The sequence below is a fragment of the Poecilia latipinna genome, unplaced genomic scaffold (assembly GCF_001443285.1).
Source record: "Poecilia latipinna isolate Pla-1442-1.1 unplaced genomic scaffold, P_latipinna-1.0 Scaffold847, whole genome shotgun sequence".
Classification (NCBI taxonomy): Eukaryota; Metazoa; Chordata; class Actinopteri; order Cyprinodontiformes; family Poeciliidae; genus Poecilia; species Poecilia latipinna.
The window spans coordinates 219,921-229,117 of NW_015113463.1; the positions used below are offsets into that span (position 1 = coordinate 219,921).

General features: G+C 40.6%; 1 long non-coding RNA gene across 1 annotated transcript; it reads right to left on the reverse strand.

The window, feature by feature from the left end:
- Positions 1-3,397: 3,397 nt before the first annotated feature.
- Positions 3,398-7,692, reverse strand: LOC106956833 (uncharacterized). Its single transcript, XR_001426834.1, has 3 exons — positions 7,584-7,692; positions 6,448-6,510; positions 3,398-4,490 (listed from the first exon to the last, which is right to left on the reverse strand). It is a non-coding gene; the product is annotated as an uncharacterized LOC106956833 (long non-coding RNA).
- Between the last annotated feature and the right edge of the window lie 1,505 nt (positions 7,693-9,197).

The window sequence follows — 9,197 nt, forward strand, 5'->3', positions numbered from 1 at the left end:
ACAATGTGCTTCCTTCATATCCTCCAAGACAAACTAAAGGTTCTGTTGAAAAAAACAAATGTAATGTGCATGTAGGAAATAGAAAGAAACCCTGCAGAATTGTAGCAGAATGTTGTCACTTAAGCCATATTTAATTGAAATTATGAAAAAATATGGCAGCCTGTGCACGACATATCACACTCTGAGACAGATGTGTGCACTGTTAAACCTCAAGCCAATGTTAAGCTGCATGCTGTAGGTGTGAATATGCACAGGTCACTTGCAGGAAGCGGAGGGAAGAAAGTGAAGTCCCATGTGTCCTTGTCCCTGCATGGAGGCTCTTGTCAGTGAGCAGCACTGGGCCTCTGATCTCCCTCCCTCGCTGGCACACCAACATAAAGCCCCCTCAGGCTTCTTTCTCGCCCACCTAAGGTTTCAAGGTTGTGCCTCTGTCGTCATAGTCTGCCAGTGTTTTCTTTTCTTCCTTTTCGTCGGCTGTGCTGTGAACAGAGCGCTCGCCTCCCCCTCAGTAGCGCCACTGTAAAGCGCATCATTCAGTCACCGTTAATGGCATCTTCGACTACATTCAGCCGTGCGACACCACCTCCAACAAGTGGAGGTGCTTATTGACTACATCTAGGCATTCTCTTTGAATTTTTTAAGTAAGCTGCAAACTCCTATGGTGATCTATGCCAATAATACAGCATAATATTGCATGTTTGTATAGTTCTTCTCAATTTATTAGATGACTACACTAGATACTAGTAGAAAATAAACTGCAATGTAAGTAACTATACTGTCTGTTAATCTGCAGATGGATATAAATGAAATGTAACTTCAGAACCTTCAGGTACTCCGGATGACTTTTTACACATTTTTACATAAGTTAAATGTCTGTGTACATATATCAGTTTGATTAATCATAAATTCATACACTGAATCTGTTAGAAGCTCATGTTGATTTTTACTTGATCTTTGGATGAGGTGGTCTTATTGAAATAAATGATCAATGCAATATATAAAATACATCTCTGTTCTCTATAAAATTGGTGACAGACTGATGAATTGGCTAATAAGAGAAAGATTGATTACAGTATTATTTGAACTAACATTAATAACATGACAAGTACTGTCACGTTGACGTGGCTTCGTGCGTACGCTGCTGCAGCTCACCACAGTAATGACTATCAGTAACTTGCAATTTTGGTAATCAGGTAATCAGGTAATCGTTTCTTCCTTTTTCTCCTTTATACAGATGATTTTACAATAAACTTTAAGTGATGGCAATCCTTTTTATGTCCAAAATGTAATTTGTCATAAAATGTCACGATTTGCTCTCAGTGAGTCAGCGAGCAGCTCCTCTCCTCGTAAAGCCATTTTTACAACATCATTCAACACTCGGCAAGAAATTATTTGCTCTGAAAGAAATCGGACACATCAAAGAATGAGCCCGTAAATCACAAAATAACTCTCAAGCACCTCGAAGATCACAGACGCAGAAGATTTATTGCTATATAAAAGCATCTCTGGACTGAATTGTCTTTTAAGTTCCTCTTAAAGCGTCTCCGCGACTCGTCTCTTAATGCCGTGGAAACGGACAGGGTCACTGCGCTGAATGAATTCAAACAGATTTTAGGCGTTTTACAAGGTCAGCAGCACAGGAAGACTCACACACACACAAATTTGTGCCCATAAATCGAAGCACGTCGGCCTTGGTGCAGTAAAATCAGCAGTCTCTCCCCGTGTCTCTTTATCATTCCGTACAGAGTTGTCGCACACCTCAATACATTTGTCCTCCTGCCAGTTCTTCTTGGCTTTTGAATTTATTAAGCCAGCTTAAACCTTGGAAAAACTGTGCTCAGTCACATACACACACGCGCGCACACACACACACACACACGCACACGCACACAAAGAGACTACTTTTCAGTATTTTTTCAAACTTTTCCTAAATTTCAATTTTTATGGCATTGCAACTTTTTCCATAGTGACAGCCATGCATTTTTGACAGCACTGATTTGGAGGAGTAACTCAAAAGCCTGGAGGTTTAACAACATCCTTAACCTGAGTCGGATGGTGAGAAACAGCCAGGCCGATGCCCAGATTCCTGCAGTATAATTTCATTTAATCCAGCTCCTGCTGACCAGTAGCCACAGAAATTGGCCAGCGTCGGACAAGTCAGGACATCATTATTTCTGGTCAGTGTCAGGGATGCACCAATGCAGGAGGCAGTGAGGATGACATGGAAGCAGAGAGAGAGCATGCTAAGGGGATTGAGTGGGTGGCTGACAGTAAGAGAATAAACTGGATTTTTTTTATATCAACCCTTAACTATTCTAACTATGAATCCCAACTTTATTCAATATAAAGTGAATACTCAACCAAGGTGCATTTAGTCTTTGGACTATTTCTTGATTCCTAAAGCTACAGCCTAAAAAAGGACAATATGTTGTAGCATAAAAAGCAAAACAAGAACCCATTTTAGAATCTAAAGGGAAAACCCAGCACTAGAGTTTTCCCAAGTTCAGGAAAAGACTCATCTTAGGGTTCATTCCCACCAGTCTGGTTCAGTCCTTTTCAATCCAACTCCAGTCTGTTTGCCTAGAAAGTCCGGTTTGTTTGGTGAGGAGTGAATCAAACTCTGATGGCGATCAAACGTGAGTTTCGCTTCGGTTGAAGTGAACTCTGGACTCTACTGTAGAAATCCATTTAAATGTGGGAAAGCCCAGACCGAGTACTGGGGGGAGGTGAGAATTTAGCAGAATCGTGTAGGAAGGTAAAGTTTATGTCTGTACAATCATAAAGAGACTTCATGCATAGACATGTTTATACTTTTTATAAAACATGTTTAAAGTTTAGAGAAAGTATGCAAGCACCCTTAAAAAGACCAGACCAACGTTTGCCAAAGAGAACCTGTGGAATAATGTCCACTGGACAGATGAGAATGAGACAGAATGATGTGGGCATCAGAGAAGAGGAAATGTTTAGTGCCAACCTGCATCGTCCCAGGAAACACCATCATATCCACCATGGATCAGAAGGTGCTTGAGACAAATCTGAGACCATCCGTAGAAATGTGGAAGCTAGAACTAGATCCCGCAATATCTCAATTGGCCAAAACATTTCAGTACATACACCAAGGATTTGGTGAGAATGGAGAACTGGAAAGTCCTGGGCCTAGTCAAAGCCCAGATCTTGATCTGAATTAGATGCTGTGCGCTGTTAGCTGCAAATGAGGAATGGGCAATCTTTCATTGGACGGATTTTAAAGATGTCTCTGAGAAGTACCAAAGGCATTTCAGCTAATAGCTAATAGCTATAGCTAGTTATTAGCTATTAGGATGCCATAACTTTTGTTTGGCTTGCAAATATTGTCTTGTTGATAAACTATAACACTTAAAGCAGTCAAGTGTAATTACATCAACAAGAATATTTATTTTGATCAAACTGAATATCTAATCGTTTTAACTGCCGTCATTACAAAGTTAAGTGGATCTTAATGAGATGCTTCATTTGATCTCCCTTATAGCCGCAAATCAAAGTTATAGCAGGAGCGGCTTTTCTCACACTCCTTTTGCCCCTCAAGCCCTCTTCCCTTCATTCCTTCATTTCTACCTCACCCCATCCCTCTCATCAACACTTAAAAGTGTGCGCTCTTATTTTTACAAGGACATATACAGGCGGGATGACAAACTGCCGGCAATTTCCCCGCCAGATTGTATTGCCGCATTCCTTGATAAGTGTTCGCGAAAGTGGTGACCCTCCAATATCCGGCAGTTATCAATTTAAGATCCATCATGAAAACTTCAGGGTTCTTTTGGTTATTTTTTTTAATATCAGGTATTGAACTTGCATCCTTTCAACAATAAAGCTTCAACCTCTTCTTCAATATCTGCTTCGTTACCAAAAGTAAAAGAAAAGGTTACGATCGAAGGAAGGAATGGGGAGAAAAAGGGGGACTTGAAGGAGGGGTTTATCTATGAGTGGTACATTATATTTTCTTCACTTTAAGACTCTTGAGCTGTCAACATGATGGATAATGTTTTAGGGCCGGTTCTCCTGGGAGTGATCTGTTGTCCGTACCATCAAGTGTGGAGAGCAGAGACAGAAAGAGAAAGAAGAAACTGACAGAGGGAGCAGAAGCAGTCCTCATTACAGCCCAGCCTGCTGGGGGTTGACCAAACTGGGCCCATTTCAAGCTGAAAGTTTAAAGAATTTCCCCCTCGTCTCTTTTCAACCAGAGCCTCTCTGTACTTAAATAACAAAGACAAAGACACACATGCATGCGTCTTCGGCGCACACTCCGTGCCCTATCTCCGGCCTGTGGGAACTCATTATCTTCCCAGACGAGCAGTGCCACAAGTTGGTCTCCTGCCACCGTGTCGCTTTGTGACGCCGGGTTCAGATGCGTTGGTTGGGAGGAGACGGAGAGGCAGGGACCGGTTGACGCGCAAGGTTTTGTTTTTAGTCCTCTGGGCCTAGCTGGGTGCATCTGTAGAGGGCTTATGGACCTGGGAGATTTATTAAGAAAGAAAACTCAGTGCTAATCAGAACTCATAAAAACCAACAGAATTGACTCTAGAACAGTGTTTCTCAACCCTGGTCCTCAGCGCCCCCCTGCTCTGCATGTTTTAGATGTGCCTCTATTCCAGAACAGCTGATTCAAATGATTGCATGACCATCAGGTACCGCAGAAGCCTGTTAATCACCCAGAGATACAATTCAGGTGTGTGGCAGAAGGGAAATACCTAAAACATGCAGGACAGGGGGGCGCTGAGGACCAGGGTTGAGAAACACTGCTCTAGAAGAAGTTAAATGAGACATTAAATGACTAAATCACAGAATAAGTAATATGATTTGTGAGCAAAACATTCAAAAATTCCCCAAACACCACATAACTATTTGTTCCAATATTGCTGTAAGCAAAGAAAATGTGTCAAAAACTTAAATTTGAAAAAAAAAAAAAAAAATTAAAAATAAAACTTCTCAATCTTTTTCTATTTTTTTTTCTTTTTGTGACTGAGATCTACAAAATTGCATGATTTTCAAATCACGTTTTACAAATCGTGTTCCACACTTCTGGGGGCGGGACTTCCTCCAAAGGAAGACATTTGTTAGCAACATCATTAATTAATCAGTACAAGGCAAGTGCAAGCATTTCTACTGGTCAGCTTGTACACAAAGCTTTTTCTGATCCAGGTTTTTCAAAATAATTTGAACTCTTTTGGGACAAGAACCATTGCAGTCATAACTGCTCCTGTTTCCTTAAAGGGCCAGTACACAGTGAAGTTTTCTGATGATAACTGATTTACAAGACCTGGCAGGGAACACCAACAAAGGGGAAGCCATCAGTGAGATCATGAGGAGTAACAAAGTGGGCTTAGTGACAGAACGCAAGCTACATAACAGAAGGATCTGACAAAGAGTATTATTTAAATGCTGGGAAGGTGATTTATGGAGCTAGAATGAGGTGAGTCCTATTACACAATACAGATAAATAGGGACATGAATTAATGACTGATGGAAAATGACTGAATAGGTAAACACTGAAAGAAATAGAAAGAATATCACTAAAAAGAATAATTCGACAGAGTATAAAACAGTAATGATGTCCCACAGATGATGGCTAAAAAAAAAAAAAATTCTGAGGTTTTCAAACTAGACCCACAAGTAAGAGATTTTTATAGCTTAAACTGAAAGGTCACAGCAGATCTTGTAGACAAAAGGTGAAATCAGATGTATGTGTGTGCTACGTTTTCTTTACGGTCTTGAAACTTTAAAGATTTTCCATTGCTATTTAATAACCCGTTTTCAAAGATGAACGCCGTTTTCTTGCTCTGTCCCTGTTGGTGCCACAAAGAAGACAATCATCACCTTTAAATCTTTTTTTTCAAGCAGACAGTCTTTTCGAACTCGTACCAAACGGCTGTCTCAGGCGCATCGACGCCGTGACCCTGGATGGAGGTTAGCAGGTCATCCACTCACCGTTGCTCCTTTGATCTACGTGCAAGCTCTCAAAAATAGGTCAGTGGCGTAAACTAAATCCAATAGGATATTGCTTTTCATTGATTTTTTTTTTTTTTTTACCCACCCTGGGATAATGCACATATTTCAGAGGATGGATCGGTCTGGATCTTTGTGTATGTGTGTGCATAAACAACTGTTGGCTGTAAGCACTGATGATTAGTCATTACAGAAGGTGTTGACAAATGTTTTCATCACAGCGGTATATGGAAATATAACTCCTCTCTGACATATAGGAGACATAATACTGTATAAGACAATAACTTAGAGCGAGTGTGGTATTATTACTGCACTGTGCCGGGAGAGACACAGAGGAGAGTTATTTGTTAAATGCCACCACGACTGTACTGAGGTCTTAATTGGATTTCCTCTCACGGTCAAAATGCCCCCTCCAGTTTTTATGGGAGTGACCTCGAACTCTGTCACACAATCACACACACACACCTGCAGCCTTAGTCGGCAGTGGAGGCACGCAGGTTTGGAGTATGTAGAAGCAGTGCTGTCATCCTGTTAAAAGTGGGAGAATTTAGTAGGATTTAGCTTGATGTGTAGCTGCCATCACGGCATCTCTAATAAATTTAATTCATTATTTTATTGTTCAGTTAAAAATGGCAATAAATACATATTAGCGTTCTCCCCACAGTACAATAAATATCTGTTGAAACCCAAGAACAACGTTGAGCCTTAATTGAAATCAAGAGGAGTAACATGATGTAAAATAGACATAAAACTGTGCATTTTTACTCTGCAAATAGTTTTTTAAAAAACATTTTGGGTCTCCTAAAATACTTTTAACAAAGTAGTTTCAGAAAAAATCTGAGTCTAGTAAAAAAAAAAAAGTAATATAACGCCATCTTTTCATTCATTGCTGGACTGATGTCTTAAACCTTCTTCTTGCTTCAACTTTAGTTGACCAATATTTAGAAGCGTAGACAACAAACTGAACGGCTCCGTTCACTTCCTCTGCAGTGTTACCAAAACAGCACAGAAACATCGACGTTATCGTTCATAATTCCTACTTCTGTTTGTTGATTGACCTGGTTGAAATTCAATCGGTGAAATCACGCTCAATGGGAGAAATGTTACACAGAGCAGTGAAGGGAGATGCAGAATTATGTTGGAAGACATTGGTTGAATTAACGCATCCTGGAATTGTCCTGAAAAATATGTAATTTAAGTATTTTCCTTAAATTTAAATTTCTTCCTTCCTTTAAAACATTTTCATCGGCACACAAAAATCTGCAGAAAATTCATTCTGAACAGTTACATTTACTTCTAAATAATCAAATGTATATTAAAATCTGGAAAAGTCAATTTTGTCAAATGAAAAAGCCCAGCCACTCAAACATTTCCATGACGGATTTGTTATTCTATGTAAATTGTTCACGTGGTTCTATAGACTGAAGGAAGACTGGAATGAGTGTAGGAGCCCTGAAAGTAAAATCCTTTGTCTACTGACTTTGTTTCAGCTAAATTAGGTTCTCAGCCCCGTCGTTTCAGAAACAAACCTGTCCGCCTGTTTGCAAATGGCAGAGCTGAAACTAATCATCCTCGCCTACACATTCTGCCTTCATACATACTATTCTTTGGTGTTTTACTCCTGCATGCAGGTCTTCAAACTCCCACTCCAGCTCCTGCTATGTCTCTCATTTTAGCCTGGATTCCTCCATACGAGTAGATTGTCTGGAATGCACCACTTCCTGAAACCACAGGTGTGATAAATTGGTTCGTCTTCCTAATTAGACTTAATTAATGCTAACGAGGCTATCAACGTGAAATCGTGTGCGTCGGCAGTGTTTAATTACAGACTGCATAAATAAAGTGAAGCGTTACCATGAAGTCAGCATATTGTTGACTGTTTATATTTGGCCAACATAGATCCAGCCGGTGCGTTCATTTACATACATGATAAGGAAATTGCACTGCATGGCTATTAGCATGTAAATAGATTCATTCAGCACCCGGCCCATTGAGGCAACAATTGCCCCTCTCAGAGAGCAGAAGAAATAAGCTCTTTCAGCACCGTGGTGCGAGCTTTCAGATGGTTTAAATACATTTTAATGTGGCAGGCGGCTCTCCTCAGCAATGAGGAAGTGAACAGTAGCCACTTTCACACAAATTATTTATCCGCTCGTTTTTTTTTCCCATTCTTTCTTTTGTTCTCGCTTTGTATGCGAAAGGCAGAATGTCACAATTAATATTCACGGCCGACTTTGCGCCAAGATCCCTGGAGAATTTTAGTGCCAGATGACGAGCAGGCTTCCAGGGGTCACCCGGCAATCCGGTCGCTCTCTGAACATGCATCGGCTCTCAGCGGCAGTGACCTCATAACTACCGCTGCCATGATCTTGACCACCAATGTCACGCCTTGTCCTCTTCTGCCACCTGTGGGAATCCTTCCTTGCTAACTTTTTTTCCTTCCATTTTTTACTCCAGGAGGCCATTCAGCTCATTTTCATCAGATTTCCCACAGGAAATGGCCATAACATGTAGCTGTGTCTATCCCTTGCTGCCTTGTGCATCCATAAAGGAAAATAACAATCTGTTTTCGTGATTTGTCAACTGTTGCCCTCGTGGGAGATATAATGTACACATGGATTGTCCTTGAATTCTTTTGTGCAGCGGTGTTACAGTTGGAATGAATAACTTTAGTACACCAGATCATGTTCCCCAGGGGCAAACCCCCCAAAATTTTAAAGAAGTCTCTTAGGTTAGACACATAGGAGTTGATGTTTAATTGCAATAATATCCCCTTTAATCCATTTTATATTTTAAAGAACTGAAAACATTCAGGACATCCATTTGTTCACTTGAGAAGCAGGAAGTTGCACAGGAAGAGAATATGAGCAGAAATGCTTTGGGCAGGAAGAATCTCCAGTGGCAGTCAGTCCAACAACAAATCCGAAAGGCCTCTGACTTAAGACTGTTGCTCTTTGCTCTCCTGACCGTCATGACATGATGAATACCTAAAAATCCTAGCAGCACAGATGATATTCCACAGAATCATCAATCTAAAACATAAAATGCAATGAGAACTTGTTTTGTGTGGTCCTGGCACTCTCCAGGTTGACCTGGACAGTGAGTTGCATCGCACATTGGCAAGAGTCTTCTGTCCAGAAGTGCTTGTGCTACATGTGTACTTTTTGCTTGTTTGTCTTGCTGATATCGTCTGTTAAACACACCCACTTCATTCC